Source organism: Macaca thibetana, chromosome 3 (assembly GCF_024542745.1).
Source record: "Macaca thibetana thibetana isolate TM-01 chromosome 3, ASM2454274v1, whole genome shotgun sequence".
Taxonomy (NCBI): Eukaryota; Metazoa; Chordata; class Mammalia; order Primates; family Cercopithecidae; genus Macaca; species Macaca thibetana.
This window is the reverse complement of record NC_065580.1, coordinates 160,537,283-160,557,111: the sequence shown is the minus strand read 5'-3', so window position 1 is coordinate 160,557,111 and position 19,829 is coordinate 160,537,283.

Sequence of the window (19,829 nt, the reverse complement as noted above, 5' to 3'; positions counted from 1 at the left end):
TGAGGTTTTGATATATAATATCCTCATTATTGTAATTTCCTAGATAGGCTGCAGTTGTAGTTTGATTTCCTCTTTAAAATGAGGAAAAACAAGATTTTTTTTTTTTTTTACATTTCCGATAGGTTGAGTATTAATTTTCTTTTTGCTTCAACCTTATTATTTTTAGTTTTATTGTAGCTTGAGAACGTGGTTTCTATTTCACTTCTTAGAATGTATTGAGGTTTTCTTTGTGATCTAATATATTGTAAAATTGTGTAAGTCTCCTATTGTTTTTGAAAAGACAGTGTATTCTATTTTCACTTTCCTTTCAGGACAAAGAATTAGATATACATGTACAGTGTAAGATCAGCCTTGTCCATCTTGTTATTCAGACCCTCTGCATCTTTTTTACCCCCTTACCTGATGTTGGCGACTGAGACAAGTGAGTTAAAATATCCTATGCTAATATGTTACTGTCCTTTGTTGCAGATCCTGAGAAATATCTTTTCACTGTGGATCATGAGGTTCATCATAATCAAGTGACCTTTTTGTTTAACTTACTGAGTTTTCCTTGCATTCAGCTTTCTCAGATATGACTATTATACATTTCCCTTGCTTTCTTTTTATTCAGGCACCATCATTTATTTAGGTACCATCATATTATTTTGCTTGTAATTTGACTTGCAGCTCTTCTGAACCACCTTGTTTTAATATATCAGCATATATTTAGAGTTATCTTTTTAAATGTAATGTGAGGCCAGGCACAGTGGCTCACGCCTGTAATCCCAGCACTTTGGGAGGCCGGGGCAGGAGGATCGTTTAAGCCCAAGGGCTCAAGGGTGTGGTCATCTATGATTGCACCACTGCACTCCAGCCTGGGTGACAGAGCAAGAGGCTGTCTCAAAGGAAAAAAAAAAAAAAAAAGAGAGAGAGAGAGAAAGAAAATGTACTCTTGGAGCATCTATTTCTCCATTTCCTAATTTTATGTACTTGTTCTGGAGTGTTTGTCCTACTTTATACCATTGTCTGTTGAAAATAATGAAATAGTCCTTTCTTTCCCAGGAATTACAATAATATTCTTGTAATTAGAGCTTCTGCATTACTTGGATGTAATTTATAGTTAATAGATTCGGTGCTCCGTGCTGATTTTTAATCATATGACTTCCTCATTTCTGAGTTATTTATTTATTTATTTATTTATTTATTTATTTATTTATTTAATTTTTTGAGTCTCGCTCTGTTGCCCAGGCTGGAGTGCAGTGGTGCCATCTCCACTCACTGCAAGCTCCGCCTCCCGGGTTCACACCATTCTCCTGCCTCAGCCTCCTGAGTAGCTGGGACTACAGGCGCCCACCACCACGCCCGGCTAATTTTTTGTATTTTTAGTAGAGACGGGGTTTCACCGTGTTAGCCAGGATGGTCTCGATCTCCTGACCTCGTGATCCGCCCACCTCGGCCTCCCAAAGTGCTGGGATTACAGGTGTGAGCTATTGCACCTGGCTATTTATTTATTTTTAAAAGAGAGACGAGGCCTTGCCTTGCCCTCAGATCTGGGCTGGTCTTGAACTCTCGGGCTCAAGCAACCCTCCTGACTCAGCCTCCCAGAGTGTTGGGATTATAGTCATGAACCTTACCCAGCCTAAGTTAATTATTTTAATCTTGTCTTTAACATAGATTGTGTCTTCAAGTAGATTTTTTCAATCTTATTGAGGTATATTTGCAGTATACTAAATTGCATGTATCTAAAATGTACAATTGGATCAGTTTAGGTTCACACATACCTGTGAAACTATCACTGCAATAAAGAGAACAGGCATTTCCATTTGAGGAAAAGCAATGCTCTATATGGAGGATGGACACAAATATCTAATGTGCCACTAATTTTATAGACCTAAAAATACAATAGAACAAATTGAACAGAAAAAAGTTAAAAGCATAATAAAAATGGAATTCCCTGAAATGAAGGAAGACATAAATGTCTACATCAAAGAAGTCCTTCATTATAATAAAGAACTATAAACTCTGAGAGAAATTATTGAAAGACAAGGTTAAAAAGAATATGGCAAAAATAAAGCTATATACCAAGAAAAGTAGTCTAACTCAGATTTCTTCTTTTATTTTCTTTTCTTTTCGAGGCAGGGTCTCAGTCTGTCACCCAGGCTGGAGTACAGTGGTCCCATCTTGGCTCACTGCAGCCTCGACCTCCTGGGCTCAAGTGAGCCTCCTACCTCAGCCTCCCAAAATGCTGGGATTACAAGCATAAGCCACTGTGCCTTGCCTTCTTGGCAATTTTAAATGAAAGAAGAAGATGGAGTAATGTCTACTGAGGACTATGTTTGAGGGGTGTTGTATGACCCTGTTTTCCATACCTAGCCAAGTTGTCATACATGTGACAAGTCCACAGAAAGATGTTATATGGCCAGGAATCTATGAACTATGTCATTCATTCAGTCTTCCCTGAAATGTACGTGACTACAGCTAGCATCATATCACATGATGAAAGACCAGGTTGTGTTCCCCTGAGGTTGGCAGTAAGTACGCTCACTTTCAACACGTCTACTCCCCATGGTTCTGGAGGTTACAGACACGGCAAAGGTAAGGAAAAGGCATAAGCACAGGAAGTCACAAAGTATAGAGTTTTATGTAAATGGAACCGTATGGTAGTTACCTGAGGATGGGGTGGAGAGAGGGAGAGACTGCCTAAGCTTGTGGGTGACAGAAATCTTTATCTTAATTGTCAAAAATAATATGGGAGAAATTTCCCTTTCCGGTCTTCCTAAGCACGGCTGGAATCCTCCCCTTAGCATTTACTCTGCGAAGTCTCTTCTCTCTTTAGATCGTTAGCTGCTTGAGTGTTAGCCTTAGCGTTTGGGAGGAGGACGGAGGTTGTGGTTTCTGGAAACTCCAGCCCTGTGGCTTCTCTCTGAATGTGTTGACTCCATGGGAAACTGGCTGTTCTGTGCATGTGGGGGTAACCTTTGGATTTCAGTTTGTTTTTCTGCATTGGTATGAGGCAGTCACTTCACTGAGAATTCGAGCTGGAGTGGTGCCTTGCAGCCTGGCCGGGAGACTTCTGTTCTGTGTGTGAGCGCTTATTTTTATCCAACAGTCGCTGCTTGTCTGCAGCTGTGAAGTGTGTGTGTGTCTCCAGGTCTTCCCGGTTGGGAAGGGAGGGCCTCTCTGAGTGGTCCACATTTGAGGAGAAACTTGAATGAAGGAAAGGAAAGAGCCGTTTGGAGATTGTGGGGAGGAGCATTTCAGGGAGAGGAAACAGCAGATAAGGAAGCCCTGGGCCGCGGGGGCTTGATGCTGCTTGGCCAGGAGCCTCTTCCTGCCGCCTTGCTGGTCTGCAGCGGGAAGAGTGTTCGAATGAACCCACTCATGCCTTTAGCCCTTCTAGGCCAGCAGGGTTTCGGGGTTGTGGGGAGCCCTTCAGAACTTCCTTCTCTTCCTGTGACAACCCTCGCCGTGCTCGCAATCCGATGTCTGTGTGTGTCCCTGGTGTGTCCTTTCTCACTTACACCCAGCCAGTGGCCTTTGATGTTTATGACAAGAGGCCAAAGCTCTTCATATCTGCAGATGAAATGGACTTTTCTTTCTCATGGAACTCAGTTATCCATTGTCCCTTTGTCCTTTTGCTCCTGAGTCTCCATGTGTCTGTTCCATGCTGTGCCAGCCCAGTCGTGGAACTCAATGTTTCTGCAGTTTCCCTCCAAACATTTCCAGTTGCTCAAAGGCATTTGTGGTTTCACAAATTTTACTGAAGGTTTAGTACGGAGACAGCAGGGAGTTGCATCTTGTACTCCATCGCAAACAATGGAAAATCCTCCTTTGATGCTGCTCTGTGGGTTACCCCTAGGTTACCCCTCAGTGGGTGCCACCCCTTAGAGATCGCTCTCACTCTGCGAGTGGTCAGAGAGGAGTGCGGGGCTGTCCGTGTCCCTCCCACATGGCTGCTGCCTCCTCCTTCCCGGCTGCAGCCTCGGGCTGGGAGCTCCTGTCTTCCTCCCTGGTCACAGCTTGGGAAATCATCTCCTATTATGTGTTTCAAAAATTGAGGTGAAATTCACATAACATAAAATTAACCATTTAAAAGTGTACAATTCAGCCATCCAACATGGTGAAACCATGTCTCTACTAGAAATATAAAAAATTAGCCAGGTGTGGTGGTGCACGCCTGTAGTCCCAGCTACTTGGGAGCCTGAGGTGGGAGAATTGCTTGAACCCAGGAGGCAGAGGTTGCAGTGAGCCAACATCATGTGACTGCACTCCAGCCTGGGCAACAAAATGAGACTTGGTCTCAAAACTAAATAAATGCATAAAAGTGTACAATTCAGTAGCATTTAGTACATACACAATGTTGAACAATCACCACGTCTATCTAGTGAAAAATATTTTACTCTTGAAAAATGTCTTAATAATCCCCAAAGAAAATGCCATGCCATACTTCATTAGGAATTCACTGTCTATTCCTCTCCTCACAACCACCAGTGGGACTGGGCTGATACAGTGGGGCACACACATGGCACATGGGGACATCTGTACATTGGACTATTATTCAACCATTTAAAAAATGGGCCAAGTGCTGTCGTTCAGGCTTGTAATCCCAGCACTTTGGGAGGCCAAGGAAGGAGAATCACTTGAGGCTGGGAGTTTGAGACTAGCCTGGGCAACATAGAAAGAACCCATCTCTACAAAAAAATAAAAAAATCAGCCAAGTATGTGGTGCATGCCTGTGGTCCCAGCTACCTGGGGGGCTGGGGTGGGAGGATTGCTTGAGCCTGGGAGGTCCAGGCTGCAGTGAGCCGTATCTCACCACTGCACTCCAGCCTGTGTGACATAGTGAGACCCTATCTCAAAAAAAAAAAAAAAAAAAAAGACTCCATTTTTGAGATGGAGTCTTGTGGAGTGCAGTGGCATGATCTCAGCTCACTGCAACGTCTGCCTCCCAGGTTCAAGCATTTCTTCTGCCTCAGCCTCCTGAGTAGCTGGGATTACAGGTGGCCACCACCAGGCCTGGCTAAAGTTTTGTATTTTTAGTAGAGACAGGGTTTCTACTATTGGCCAGGCTGGTCACGACCTGCTGACCTCAGGTGATCCACCCACCTCGGCCCCGCAAAGCGCTGGGCTTACAGGCGTTAGCCACCGAGCCCCACCAAAAAATGTTATTTGGATATGAGCTGTGACATGAATGAATCTTAGACATTATGCAACTTCCTATAAATGCAGTCACATAATATGTGGCCTTTTGTATCTGTTGTTTTTTCGTTTACCATAGTGTTTTCTTGGAGGTCCAGCCACACTGCAGCATGTATCAGAAGGCACGGGGCGTGTATACTCTCTCTGTATAGCTGGACCACATTGTGTTCCTCCATTGCTCTATTGATGGACACTTGAGTTGTTTCTTCCTTTGGGCTATTGTGGGTAATGCTGCTATGAACATTTGTGTACAAGTGTTTGTTGAGTCCCTGCTGCTTTCTCCTGTTTTGGATATATTCCTAGGAGTGCAATTGTGGGGTCATTATTGCATTTTAGTTAGAAGGACTCTCTACCCTCTGAAATGTGTTGGTGGCATCATTGTCTGTGGCTTTTTAAGGAGTCCTGTCCATCATTTCACATTTTCTGAATTCTCTAGTTTCACCTACCTGATGGCCTCCCGTAGAACCACTCATGGACTCCGAGGTGCCTGTTGTGAAGGCCTTGACCTCTCACACGCTGCTCTGGGTCTGCACTGAAATAGAGTCATTAAAAGAGGAAGAGTGCTCTGCTGCTGTGGCCGGGCCGAGGGGGAAGGCGACAGAGATGGGATGAAGCTGTCATTCTTTTTTTCTTTTTTTTTGAGATGGAGTCCTGCTTTGTCGCCCAGGCTGGAGTGCAATGGTGTGATCCGGGCGTGCTGCAACCTTTGCCTCCCAGGTTCAAGTGATTCTCCTGCCTCAGCCTCCCGAATAGCTGGGATTTACAGGTGCCTGCCACCACACCCAGCTAATTTTTTGTATTTTAGTAGAGATGGGGTTTCACTGTGTTGCCCAGGCTGGTCTCGAATTCCTGAGCTCAGGCAGTCCACCCACCTTGGCCTCCTAAAGTGCCGGGATTACAGGCGTGAGCCACTGCGCCTGGCCGAAGCTGCCATTCTTTAGCTACCATTGGACCCTCCCTTGCCAGCAGAGTCAGTCATTGCTGCAAGACCAGTGACCCGGAGCAGCCCTGTGAGGGAAGGAGGGCCAGTGCTACCACCTGTGGCCCTTGGGTCAGGCAGAGGAGTCTGATGAGTGTCCACTGCTAATCAGAGCGTGAACTTGAGCCTGTGAGAGAGTGCAGTCTATTATAGACGGACAGGGCAGCTAAGGAGCCCACTGCTCCTGGGGCACCCAAAGTTTCCTTCTGGTCCCATTGCCCTCACCCCTGTGCTCCATTCTCCCTCCTCCAGACTTCATGCTCTAGGAAACCAGATTCATTTTGTAGTTAACCCAACCTCCAAAGGCAGCTTCTGGGCTGAGGCCTCTCCCAAGAATATTCTTGTGTTGTGTAGGCTGCCAGGTGGTGCTAGACTCAAGTCCATCTCCGAGCCTGCCCCTAGTTGTCCCTTTTGGTGCCCTTTCCCTCCACCCTCAGGCACCTGAGCTTGCTGAGGCAACAGGCTTTATACCTTCGTGGGAGTCAAAGATGATTTGCTAGCTTTCCAAGCAACAACTCCTGCCTCCTGCCTTCCCTGCATCCCCCCTCCAATTAAAATTCAGACCTGGGCCGGGCGCAGTGGCTCAGGCCTGTAATCCCAACATTTGAGAGGCTGAGGTGGGTGGACTGCTTGAGGCCAGAAGTCCGAGACTATCCTGGCCAACATGGTGAAACCCCGTCTCTACTAAAAATACAAAAAATTAGCTGGGCATGGTGGCAGGCGCCTGTAGTCCCAGCTACTCAGGAGGCTGAGGCAGGAGAATTGCTTGAACCCAAGAGGTGGAGATTGCAGTGAGTCAAGATTGTACCACTGTACTCCAGCCTGGGCGACAGAGCGAGACTCAGTCTCACACACGCACACATACACACATACCAAAAAAAAAACCAGACCTGAAATTTAGCTGGGGCTGTGTCTGGTCCTGCACATAGAATAACGAATGACATGGACATAGTCTCTGAACTCAGATCCTAGAGTCTAATGGAAGATTCAGAAAAATGTGTGTTCCAATTAATAAAAAAAAAAAAAAGGTAATTGTTTTATTCTGAGAAAAACTGTGTGGGAAATGAACAGTGTGCGGAGATAATGACTCGCAGGGATGTGGGGGCTGCGTTGGGTGAGAAGGAGCCAGTCACTCCTTCTATAGGATCTGGATTTAATCCTTCCTTCTGGAGCTTTTTCGGGTCCTTTTTCTTTTATGTTCAGAAATTTCATGAAGATGTATCTTAGTTCTTTTATTTTATTTTATTATTATTATTTTTTTGAGATGGAGTTTCGCTCTGTCACCCAGGCTGGAGTGCAGTGGCTCAAGCTCGGCTCACTGCAAGCTCCGCCTCCCGGGTTCACGCCATTCTCCTGCCTCAGCCTCCCGAGTAGCTGGGACTACAGGCGCCCGCCACCACACCGGGCTAGCTTTTTGTATTTTTTAGTAGAGACGGGGTTTCACCGGGTTAGCCAGGATGGTCTCGATCTCCTGACCTCATGATCCGCCCGCCTCGGCCTCCCAAAGTGCTGGGATTACAGGCTTGAGCCACCGCGCCCAGCCTCTGTATTCTTTTCTTTCAGGGACTCCTGCTTGTCAGATGCTTGACCTCCTACGGGGAACTTCCGTGTCCTTCGTCTTCTGGCGCGTGGTTCCCTTTTATTTGTGTTGTAATCTCTGTTATGCTTTGGAATGTTTGCTCTGCTGTATATTCCAACCCTTTTGTTTACTTTTTAAAAATGTATTTATTTTATTTTAAACTTTTAAATATTTTATTTAAATTTTTTTAAATTTAAGAGACTTTTCCATTTTCTAACCTTTTCATAGCTCACTGCAACCTCCACCTCCCAGGTTCAAGCAATTCTCCCACCTCAGCCTCCCAAATAGCTGGGATTACAGCCACCACGCCTGGCTAATTTTTGTATTTTTAGTAACAACGGGGTTTTGCTATGTTGGCCAGGCTGCTCTCAAACTCCTGGCCTTAAGTGATCTGCCTGCCTCGGCCTCCCCAAGTGCTGGGATTACATAGCATTCTATTCTTATAGACAAAATGTGAACTTGAATTTTTCTGAGAATAGAGAATTTTTGTTTGTTTGTTTTGTTTTTGAGACAAGGTCTCTGTCAGTCGGGCTGGAGTGCAGTAGTGCAATCATGGCTCACTGCAGCCTCGACCTCCTGGGCTCAAGAGATCCTTCCTCCTCAGATCCCAAGTAGCTGGGACTACAGGCGCAAGTCACTACTCCTGAGTAATTTATTTTTTGTATAGACGAGGGTCTTGCTATGTTGCCCAGGCTGGTCTGGAACTCCTGGCTTAAAGTGATACTCCCAACTTGGCCTTCCAAAGTGTTGGGATTACGGGCATGCACCATCACACCTGGCCTAAATTGAGATTTTCTTCCCTGAATGATCTGTTTCCTCTGGTGTCAGGTGTTTTCTCTTTGTTCTTCTTTTCTCTCCCTTTCATGATGCAGTATTTCTTCAAATGTCTGATGACTCTTCGGCATGTGAGGCAATACAGAGGCTGGCAGGGAGTGTTGCTTATGTAAGCAAGGTTTGTCAAAAGGGAGGCTTCCCTTTAACCAGAGAAACTGGGTTTACCCGAAAGGACTTCTCAAATGACAGAAGTAGAGCTTCGTGGGGAGGTGCCAGCACTTGTACTACCCACCTCATAAGTTTCTTTCCAAATGGTTTATTTGTTTTTCTGTTTTGTTTTTTGTTTTGTTTTGAAACGGAGTCTTGCTCTGTTGTGCAGGCCAGAGTGCAATGGTGTGATCTCGGCTCACTGCAACCTCCACCTCCCAGGTTCAAGCGATTCTCCTGCCTCAGCCCCCCAAGTAGCTGGCATTACAGGGGCCCACAACCATGCCTGGCTAATTTTTTTTGTTTTTTGGGTTTTTTTTTTAGTAGAGATGGGGTTTCACCATGTTGGCCAGGCTGGTCTCGAACTCCTGACCTCAGGTGATCCACCTGCCTCAGCCTCCCAAAGTGCTGGGATTACAGGTGTGAGCCACCATGCCTGCCCTATTTAGTTGTTTTAAAAGAATATTCTGTATGTGTGTGGTGGGATGTGTGGGAGGGGGAGGCAATACACAAGTAAATACCTGGTTGCCTGGCATTTTGCATTTTCAGCTGCACTCCCCCTCAGGGTGTGCCTGTCAGGTTAGTTAACTCAATTGCAGACTCTCCACTTGTACTCCAGGTTTATACTCCCAGCTGTGCCTCCTGCTACCCTGTATTTTTGTATTTATATCAAAAACATTGTATTTTTGACTGGGAGCAGTGGCTCATGCCTGTGATCCAAGCACTTTGTGAGGCTGAAATGGAAGGATCTTTTGAGCAGCCTGGGCAACATAGTGAGACCCTGTCTCTATGAAAAGTCAAAAAATTAGCCCAGCATGGTGATGTGACCTGTAGTCCCAGCTACTTGGGAGGCTGAAGCAGGAGGATCACTTGAGCCTGGGAGGTCAAGGCTGCAGTGAGCTATGATCACACAACTGCAGTCCAGCATGGGTGATGGCCTGTCTCAAAAAATATATATATTATTTCACTTCAGCTTTCTGTCTTCAAGAATTAAAAAAAAGTTTTTTGACACTTCTCACATTCTCTTTGTTGTTGTATTATATTCTTTTATTATTTGCTATTATTTTAATGGGGCCATGGAAGAATGGGGATTTAAACATATGAACTTAGTCTGCTGTATTAAACTGATAGCTCCCAATTTTAAAGGATTACTTTGGCTGTTTTATCAGAAGGAAGTGGAAAGTTGAATAATATTCTACAACTTTCCAGAATTGTTATAAACCTTTCATCATTAGGAAATTAACTTCTTTATCCTAGATAACATTTTTTGCTCTGAAATCTCTTTGTGTGATATTAATATAACCCCTCCATTTTTTAAATAAATCAGTGTTAATATCATACTTTTCCATTATTTTACTTTTAACTATTGTGTCTTTATTTTTACAGTGATTTTCTATGTAGGCAGCACATAATTGGGAAGACCCAACCCAATGATGTGCTTTTTTATCCAATTTGATAGTCTCTGCTTTTAACTGATGTGTTTAGACCATTTACATTTAATGTAATTATTGATATGCTTAGGTTTAAATCAAGAAACTATAACAATTCTAGTTTATGCACCTAACAACAGAGCTTCAAAATACATGAAGTAAAAACTTACAGAACTGTGAGGAGAAATAGATCCTAATTTATAGTCAGATTTCAATACTCCTCTATCAATAATTGATAGAGATATAGAAAAGCAGGCTGGGCATGGTGGCTTACACCCATAATCCCAGCACTTTGGGAGGCTGAGGTGGGAGGATTGCTTGAGCCCAGGAGTTCATGACCAGCAGCCTGGGCAATATAGCGAGACCTTGTTGCTACCAAAATTTTTAAAATTAGCTGGGTATGGTGACACACATCTGTAGTCCCAGCTACTTGGGAGGCTGAGGTGGGAGGATTGCTTCAGCCCAGGAGTTCGAGGTTACAGTGAACTATGATTATGCCATTGTACTCTAGCCTGGGTGATAGAGCAAGACCCTGTCTCTAAGAAAAAAAGGGAAAAAAAGCAGGGTGGATACCAAAGAATCAAACAACACAGGAGAGAGAGAAATTGCCAAGGAGACAGTCTGAAGAAGTCTGGAAGAGCAGGGACACATCTTTGTGTGAAAGACTGGCTTTTGACTTGGGAGAGGAGCAGAAAGGAAGCAGCAGATGGGAATAGAAACAAGTAAGTTTGAGGATTTGGAGATAAGAAGCAGGAAGATTATCTTCCTTCCTTCCTTCCTTCCTTCCTTCCTTCCTTCCTTCCTTCCTTCCTTCCTTCCTTCCTTCCTTCCTCCCTCCCTCCCTCCCTCCCTCCCTCCCTCCCTCCCTCCCTCCCTCCCTCCCTCCCTTCCTCCCTCCCTCCCTCCCGAGTCTAGCTTTGTTGCCAGGCTGGAGTGTAGTGGCACGATCTCAGCTCACTGCAATCTCCGCCTCCTGGGTTCAAGTGATTCTCCTACCACAGCCTCCTGAGTACCTGGGACTACAGGCGCGTGCCACCACGCCCAGCTAATTTTTATATTTTTAGCAGAGACAGGGTTTCACCACGTTGGCCAGAATAGTCTCAATCTCCTAACTTCATGATCTGCCCACCTCAGCCTCCCCAAGTGCTGGTATTACAGGTGTGAGTCACTGTACCCGTCCTCTTTTATTTAAATGTGAATAGAAAGGCTTTGCCGTCATTAAAAGAATTTCGTGCACAAAAGATCAGATGGTGCTGTTTTACAGCATTGAAAGTCACACTTCAGAGCTTCTCCCAAAAGACCCTGATTTGACTGTAGCTTTGACCATATTTGGGCATGGTGGAAGAATGTGTCTGTCTCTGCTATTTATTATTGACTCTCATGATGAAACTGGATTCAGCCTCCATTTAGGAAAAGGCATGGGCTCTTGGGTCCTGCACAAAATGCGTTCTCTTACATTTTTTTCTTCTCTTTCAGCTTTGGTCAAGGCCTTACCCTTTTCTTTTCTTTCTTCTTTTCGCAGTGGAGTGGCAGTCACTATGGTGCCAAGAGACCTTGTTCTCCACACAATATGGTCCTGGAAAGTTCTGTGCAAATGAATTTTTAAGTTATATTAAATCATATGTCAAATATATTAGAGGAGTCACATATCTGAAGGTATTTAATGATGGCAATCATTTGTAAAGCACAGAGCCTTGCATTCAGCCACCCATCACTTGTTCAGCAACTACTACATCCACATACATGGGAATAAAGAAGTGACTAGGACAGCAAGGTTCACAATCCAGTGGGGTAAAAGATGAGCACAGGGTGACTTGTAAAGAAAACAAAAACAAGCCCAGTGCGGTGGCTCACACTTGTAATCCCAGCACTTTGGGAGGCCAAGGCAGGCAGATCACTTGAAGTCAGAAGTTCGAGACCAGCCTGGTCAACATGGCAAAACCCCGTCTCTAATAAAAATTCAAAAATTAGCCGGGCATGGTGGTGGGCACCTGTAATCCCAGCTACTGGGGAGGCTGAGGCAGGAGAATTGCTTGAACCCGGGAGGTCGAGGTTGTGGTGAGCCGAGATCATACCACTGCACTCCAGCCTGAGAGACAGACTGAGACTCACTCTCTCTCTCAAAAAAAAAAAAAGAAAACAAATAAAAAATCCCAATTATAAGTGTCCACCTAGATAAATGATCATAGAATGAATATGCGTGTGTAACTAGTTCCCAGGTCAAAAGAGGCAACATCACCAGCCTAGAAGCTGCCTCTACCTCATGCTCCGTCCCAGCTACCAAAGTATGTAATTTTACCAGTTTACACTCCCCAGCAATGTAAGTTGCAGTTTGTATTAGTCCATTTTCATGCTGCTGATAAAGACATATCCGAGACTGGGAAGAAAAAGAGGTTTATTGGACTCACAGTTCCATGTGGCTGGGGAGGCCTCACAATCATGGTGGAAGGTGAAAGACACTTCTTACGTGGCAGCAGCAAGAAAGGATGAGAGCCAAGGGAAAGCAAAAACCCCTTATAAAAACAATAGATCTCATGAGATTTATTCTCTATCATGAGACCAGTATGGGGGACACCACCACCCCACCATGATTCAGTTATCTCCCAGCGGGTCCCTCCTACAACATGTGGGAATTATGGGAGCTACAATTCAAGATGAGATTTGGGTGGGGACACAGAGCCAAACTGTATCACAGTTGTTCCACCTTCTTGCCAACACTTGATATTGTCAGTCTATTTAACCATTCTGGTAGATGTTGTTGTGATATCTCATTGTGTATGTGTGGTTTGTTTGTTTGTTTGTTTTGAGACAGGGTCTCACTCTGTCACCCAGGCTGGGATGCAGTGGTCTGCTCTTGGCTTACTGTAGCCTCACCCTCCCAGGCTCAAGCAATCTTTCCACCTTGGCCTCCTGAGTAGCTGGGACTACAAGTGCACTCCACCATGCCCTGCTAATTTTTTTTCTTTTTTTTTCTTTTTTTTTTTTTTTTTTTTTTTTTGTAGAGATGGAGTTTTGCCATGTTGCCCAGACTGGTCTTGAACTCCTGAGCTCAAGTAGTCCTCCCACCTCAGCCTCCTGAGTAGCCGGGACCGTAGGTGAACATCACCTATGCCCGGCTAATTGTTTTATTTGTAGAGACTGAGGTCTTGTTTCATTGCCCAGGCTGGTCTTGAACTCCTAGGTTCAAGCAATCCTCTCACTTCGGCCTCCCAAAATGCTGGGATTACAGGCCACCGTGCCTGGCTCATTGTAGTTTTAATGGGAACCAGATTTGATTTTGGAAAAATAAAAGCATGAAATGTTCTTCTGCCTGGGTACTATGGAGCAATTTGTAGTCATTACCAAGGTGAATGCTAATTTTTTTTTTTTTTTTTTTTTTTTTTGAGATGGAGTTTTGTTCTTGTTGCCCAAGCTGGAGTGCAGTGATGCGATCTCGGCTCACTGCAACCTCCACCTCCCGGGTTCAAGAGATTCTCCTGCTTCAGCCTCCCGAGTAGCTGGGATTATAGGCATGAGCCATCACACCCGGGTAATTTTTGTATTTTTAGTAGAAACGGGGTTTCACTATGTTGGCCAGGCTGGTCTCAAACTCCTGACCTCAAATGATCAGCCTGCCTTGGCCTCCCAAAGTGCTGGGATTACAGGTGTGAGCCACTGTGCCCGGCCAGAATACTAAATTTTATAACAGATGTATCTAAGGGGCTATAGATGGAAAAAGAGGATACCCCTTTCACTCAGAGGGTTGTCTGGGGTGTCACCACTGTGCACACATATCAGGAGGGGGCTGGGAATCACATGCCATCCAGGTTCAAGGTCATCCAAGTATAGCACTGGATGTTCCCATTGTCACAACCTCTTCCCCATCCTGGGCCTTCACTGCCTCCAACTCATGTCAGCAAGATCATGATGAGCTCCTACCTAAGGCAGGCCTCAGCTTCCCCAGATACCTGTTGAGGCCACTAGACCAAAACTCTCCTATATTTTCCGGACTGTTCAGTCTTACCTTCTGTCTTTGTCTTATGCCAGATGGGAACCTACACAAATGCTTTATTTTGGAAAAATGCCTGGGATGACAGAAAACAAATCCGAGACCTCCCCAGAGCTGGAGGCCTTGGAGGCTCCCGGCAGGAGCTGGTGGGCTCCCAGCAGGCGGGAGAGCTTGAGCCAGTCAATCATTTACCCAGCAGGCATGGGGAAGGTGGTGAGCTTTTAAATAGAAAGCCCTCAGGAGAAAGGAATTAAAGTGTGTATTGTGCTGGGCTTTCCTGGGGTGAAGCTGGCAGAGCAAGAGGTGGGGCGAGGAAGAGGCAGGTGATTAGCCCCCCAGGGGCTGGGCCCTCCCTGATTTATGGGGTGACCCCCACTGGCCTTTCCCAGGCAGGAAATGGGCTGTTTACTAATGCCTTCCCCCTGCCACACACCTGTGAAAGCCAGTTGGTAGTATTTTAAAATAATTTACTAGAATGAAATTTCTGTGTTTTCGTTTGGATAGTTGCCCAGTAACTGGCTTTGTGTGTTTTATTTTTTAAAAAATGGCTTAAAATATGCAGGATCTTAAGCTTCATTATTTCTGTTTGTCTCTCTCTGTCTTTGTCTCACTGTCTGTCTCTCTATCATACACACACACACACCCCTGTGTCTCAGGTAAGAAACGGGTCCTCACCCTAGGAGATGTAAGATGGCTTTTCTTTAAATCGTGGAAGTCTTAGTTAATTCTTCTTAAACTAATTTGTCACTCTCTGGGGCTTCTCTGCTTTCTCCTCCTTCCTCCCACCGTGACCTTAAGCCACAGAGCATTGCCAATTCTAATTTTGTTTGTCTAAAATTGGTGCTTCTGGCAGAAGAAATGTGCTGTTGGCTTGCCTTTGAGCTTGGCCTATCTCAGTTTAGCAAGGCCTCCCCCAGGGACTCAGTCTCCTGTCTGCGGAGCACGAAAAGATATCCGTGGTCCCTGCCCTGCCAGGGGCATCTAATGCCAGGCGAGGAGCCACCCATTCTGTTTGTCAGAGATGGAAAAACTGCCTTTGGGGGAATTGCAATTCATTCCCTTCAAGGCACTGAGATGGCCCTTACAGTGCACAGATGAAAAACCACTGCCAACTTAGCATTGTATTCTAGGACAAATAGGGGAAGGCTCACTCTGAGAATGAAAGACGGGCCCAGGTGCTTGCTGGCCTCAGGAAGGGTGCTCGGCTCCACCCTCCTGTTCTGCTGCCCTCTCCTCCCCTGAGACCCACACACATGAAGTCCTATTGGGTCTCCGTGTAGCTCTTAGGAACTAAACCGTCACTTACACGCAGTAGGAAATTTGAACTTCCAGTTGCATGAAAGTTTTCTCATGGTGAAGGGGCTTTACGCGCATCTTCAAGTCACGTGAGCAAATGCTCTGCTTCGTCTGTGGAAGGAAGGTGAGGATGGTGCTGACTTCTTGAGTGTCTGTGAAGATTAAAGGTGGTAAATCCGTGCTGTTGATTGCTCCTTCCTCCTTGAAACGGGCTCTGGCCTTGGCTTCCAGGGCGCTCCTCTTTTGGTTTCCGTCGCCCCCTGGGCACTTCTCACCTGGTTCCTGTGCTGAATCCCCGCCGCTGCTAGCTTCTGTACGCCACTCTCTCTAGGGGCTCGGCCCAGTCTCTCGAGTTCCTCATCTATATTCACTTCCAGTGTGATCTTTTCAAGCTGCGTGGTTTAAATTCCATCTCTGGGCCAATCTCTCCAGCTCAGGGCTGTCCCTGAACTCCAGGTTTATATAGCTAAGTACCCACTCAACTTCTCCACCCGAGGCAGCTCAGACCGAATAGATGAAAGCAAACTTGATCTACCTCATCAACAACCATTCTTTCTGGAATCTTCTTCATTTCAGAAAATGGTAATGCTCTTCTTCCAGTTGATCCAGTCCCAAGCCTTGGCATCACCTTTAAAGCATCTTTTTTTCCACTCTGCACGCTTGGCCATCAGGAAACCCTATCACCTCTACCGGCAGGCCCATCCCCACCTCTTCCCACCTCTCCACTGCCACCGCCTAGTCCAGACCCACATGGAGTCTACGTGCCTGGATTGTCACCGTCCATGCTGCTCCTTCTGCCTGGCAGTGAGAGACAGGGGGACCAAGGCAGGGAGGCAGGATGGCATTGTGGCCAAGTGTGGGGCTTTGGGGCCAGGATTTTTGGGTGCAAATTCTGGTGCCATCTTTGGTTTATTACTATCAAGAAATTGATTGTTATTATACACATTTCAAATTGTGCTGTAGTTTTCAAATTATTTCCGTTTATGTCCACAGTGCTTGACATGAAAGTGGGATTTCTGGGACGTTTCAGAAGCCTTTGATTTCAAAAGGCTAAATTCATGAAACCAATTAGGCCGTGTTGTCCAAGAGGGGAAACAGGTACTTTCAGTGTAGGAGGGGGCGGCTCCATCTCAGGAAACAGCTTCCCAGAGACTGCCTGGGAAAAAGGTTACTTTTGCTCCAGGCTTCTACAGGGTGGAAGATTCCAGTGCCTATTTAAAGGGAGGGATGAGGAGCACCGGGAGCTCCTAGGCTGTGAAGGCATCAGGCCTGGCAATCAGTGGGAAACCAGGGCGACCCCAAGGACTGAAGATTGAGCCCCGCATCCCTTCTAAGTCTAGGGCCTCCCTTAGTGCTGGGCCCCTGAGACCCCCTCAATGCAGGGGTAGGGGACCAGAAAACATGCTTGACTTTAATATACATTTTTTCCCCCTAATGACTTTAGATCGCTCTGGATTGGAGCCAAATTTGATGTGATTTAGAGAAATAAAGAAATGCAGCATTTCTTAATCCATAAGGGTCATGCTGTAAATTTTTGCCTATAACAACGGTTTTCTAGAACACATGAGTCAGACTCATGTTCTCTTTTCAGTCTGAAATGTGGGGTTGTGCATTGCACCTCCACAAGGAGATCATGCTTTTGTTGAAACAACCTTGGTTAAGAAATCCTAGTCCCAAAGATTTGGGTGGATACAGGCATCTCTCACGGCCAAGGTTGTAATGTGGCAAAGAGGGGCTCAGAGGACCTGAGGAATGGCGAGAGCTAGAGAGAAGGGAGAGCTGGGTGCTGCATTCTTACACCTTCTTCCTGAGGGTGGGAACCAAGGTCTTAGGAAGATCAACTTCCTATCTGAGCTGGCCAGCTTTCGGATGATGGAGCCACACAAATCCCCTCCTGTGTGCCACTGCCTGTTTCCCATGGGATTCCATCTTGGACCTCTGGGTCTGACATCATCTTTCATCCAATCCACCTAGGACCCAGTTAACACAAGCCCTGTCAAGTGGTGGTACTGCAAAGAGCCGAATATGGCCATGAAGCAATTCCCTGTGTTATTTGGATATAGTCTGGACATAAATGTGCTTAGACTATAGGTCATGTGTCTTCTTGAGTTAATGTATTCACCCCTTGCCTACCTGTCTGGCTTCAAATCCTGGGTCTTTTACTCACTTGCCCTGTGGCCCTGGGCAAGTAACTTAATCTCTTTGTGCTTTAGTTTTCTCCTTTATAAAATGAGATTAAGAATAATATTTATCTAGTGTGGTGGCTCACCTTTATAATCCCAGCACTTTGGGAGGCTGAGGCAGGAGGATTGCTTGAGCCAGCCCAGGAGTGGGAGATCAGCCTGGGCAAAACAGTGAGACCCTGTCTCTACAAAAAAAAAAAAAAAAAAAAAAAAAAAAAAAAAAAAAAAAAAATTAGTCAGGTGTGTGGTGGTGGACACCTGTAGTCCCAGCTACTCAGGAGGCTGAGATGGGAGGATTGCTTGAGCTCAGGAGGTTGGACTGCAGTGAACTGTGATTGAGTCACTGAACTCCAGCTTGGGTGACAGAGCAAGACCCTATCTCAAAAAACCAAAACAGAAAACTAAAAAAAAAAAAATTATCTCACATTGAATCAAATTAGTAGATGAAAAGAAAACTATGCCTGATACACAGTAAGTGATAATAAATTGTAGTCATTATTACTAGACTTTCACCTGAGGAGGAGAGAGAGCCATATTTTATTTTAGTAGTGACAGAATTCAGAAAAAGAGTTTGAAAAAGTTATTTTTTCACGGCTGGGTGTGGTGGCTCACTCTCGTAATCCCAGCATTTTGGGAGGCTGAAGCAGGTGGATCACTTGAGGCCAGGAGTTTGAAACCAGCCTGGCCAACATGGTGAAACCCCATCTCTACTAAAAATACAAAAATTAGCCAGGCATGGTGGTGGGCGCCTGTAAGCTCAGCTACTCAGGAGGCTGAACTGGGAGGATGCCTTGAACCTGGGAGGTGGAGGTTGCAGTGGGCCAAGATTGCACCACTGCACCCCAGCCTGGGTGACAGAGCGAGACTCCATCTCAAAACAAAAAGGAAAGGTATTTTTTCTTTCATTTGTAACAGGTCTATTAACTAGAATAACTTCATAAAATGCTGTCTGGATTGTGCCCATCAAGCAAACACTGACAGTATCATTCTGCCGGTAGAAAATAGTTTTTCTCCTCTTTATGGATTCAGATTTATTCCTTTTTTATAACTTAAAGAATAGATAACAACGGCTTGTTTCATCCTAAATAAATAAGGACCTCTCAGATCTCAATGCCTGGCCTAAATAGCATGGCAGATCCCAGCCTCCTGATCTTCTCTGTGGTCAGATAAAGGCTGAGATGTGTGGCACCCACTCCTTCCAGAAGAGTCATCTGTTGCGTGGGGTCTAGAGGTTCATACAAAACAGACAAGAAGCCAGAAGCAGTGGCTCACACCGGTAATCCCAGCAGTTTGGGAGGCTGAGGCAGGAGGATCATTTGAGGTCAGGGGTTCAAGACCAGCCTGGCCAACATCATGGTGAAACCCCATCTCGACTAAAAATACAAAAATTAGCCAGGTGGGGTGGCATGCACCTGTAGTCTCAACTACTTGGGAGACTGAGGCAGGAGAATCGCTTGAACCCGGGAGGTAGAGGTTGCAATGAGTGGAGACTGTGCGACTGCACTCCACCCTGGGCACACAGGGCAAGACTCCATCTCAAACAAACAAACAAAAAAGAAATATGTAAGTATGTGTACAGCCGTTTCTTAAATCCTCTGTTCTTCAATATTGCTAGGAGGCCCCTGAGAGATTTTATCACAACATAGTTTATTAGGTATAAATGGCAGAGCCTAAAGCAATCAGAAGAGGGCTGCCCAGTGTACACATGTTACGGGTGTGAGCCTTGGCCAGTGGAGAAGCAGGTGCCTGACCCAGTCTGGCCAGGAGGAGGCACAAAGTCAGGAGAGCATTAGCAGGCCTCAGGCCTTGCTGGTTCCAGGGCTCTGGGCTGTGGGCTGCCTGGCCTGCCCTTTTGATAGCAGTTCTCAAGCCTCTTGACCACTCTACTAGAGGCTCCCTGGCACTGAAGCCAGGGTCTCAGCAGGCCACACGAGCAAGCCTGGCCAGCTGGCTGCATGCCTGCCACTGACCCACTGCGGCTCTTCCCTGCACTCAGTGACTGCTGGAGCCCTGACTCCCAGACCGCTGAGAATAGAGCGACTTCACGTGACAGCCCCTCTGTGTGTAAGTCTCAAGCCAAGCCCTTCCATGGAGTGAGCTGTTTCCTTCCACATTCAGAGCCTCAGGTTCGGGACAGAGGCCAGGTGCTGTCCGATGTGGGCCAAGGACATGAGCCCATGTGGATGTGAGAGCAGGCCCAGGCTCCCTGTGTGTC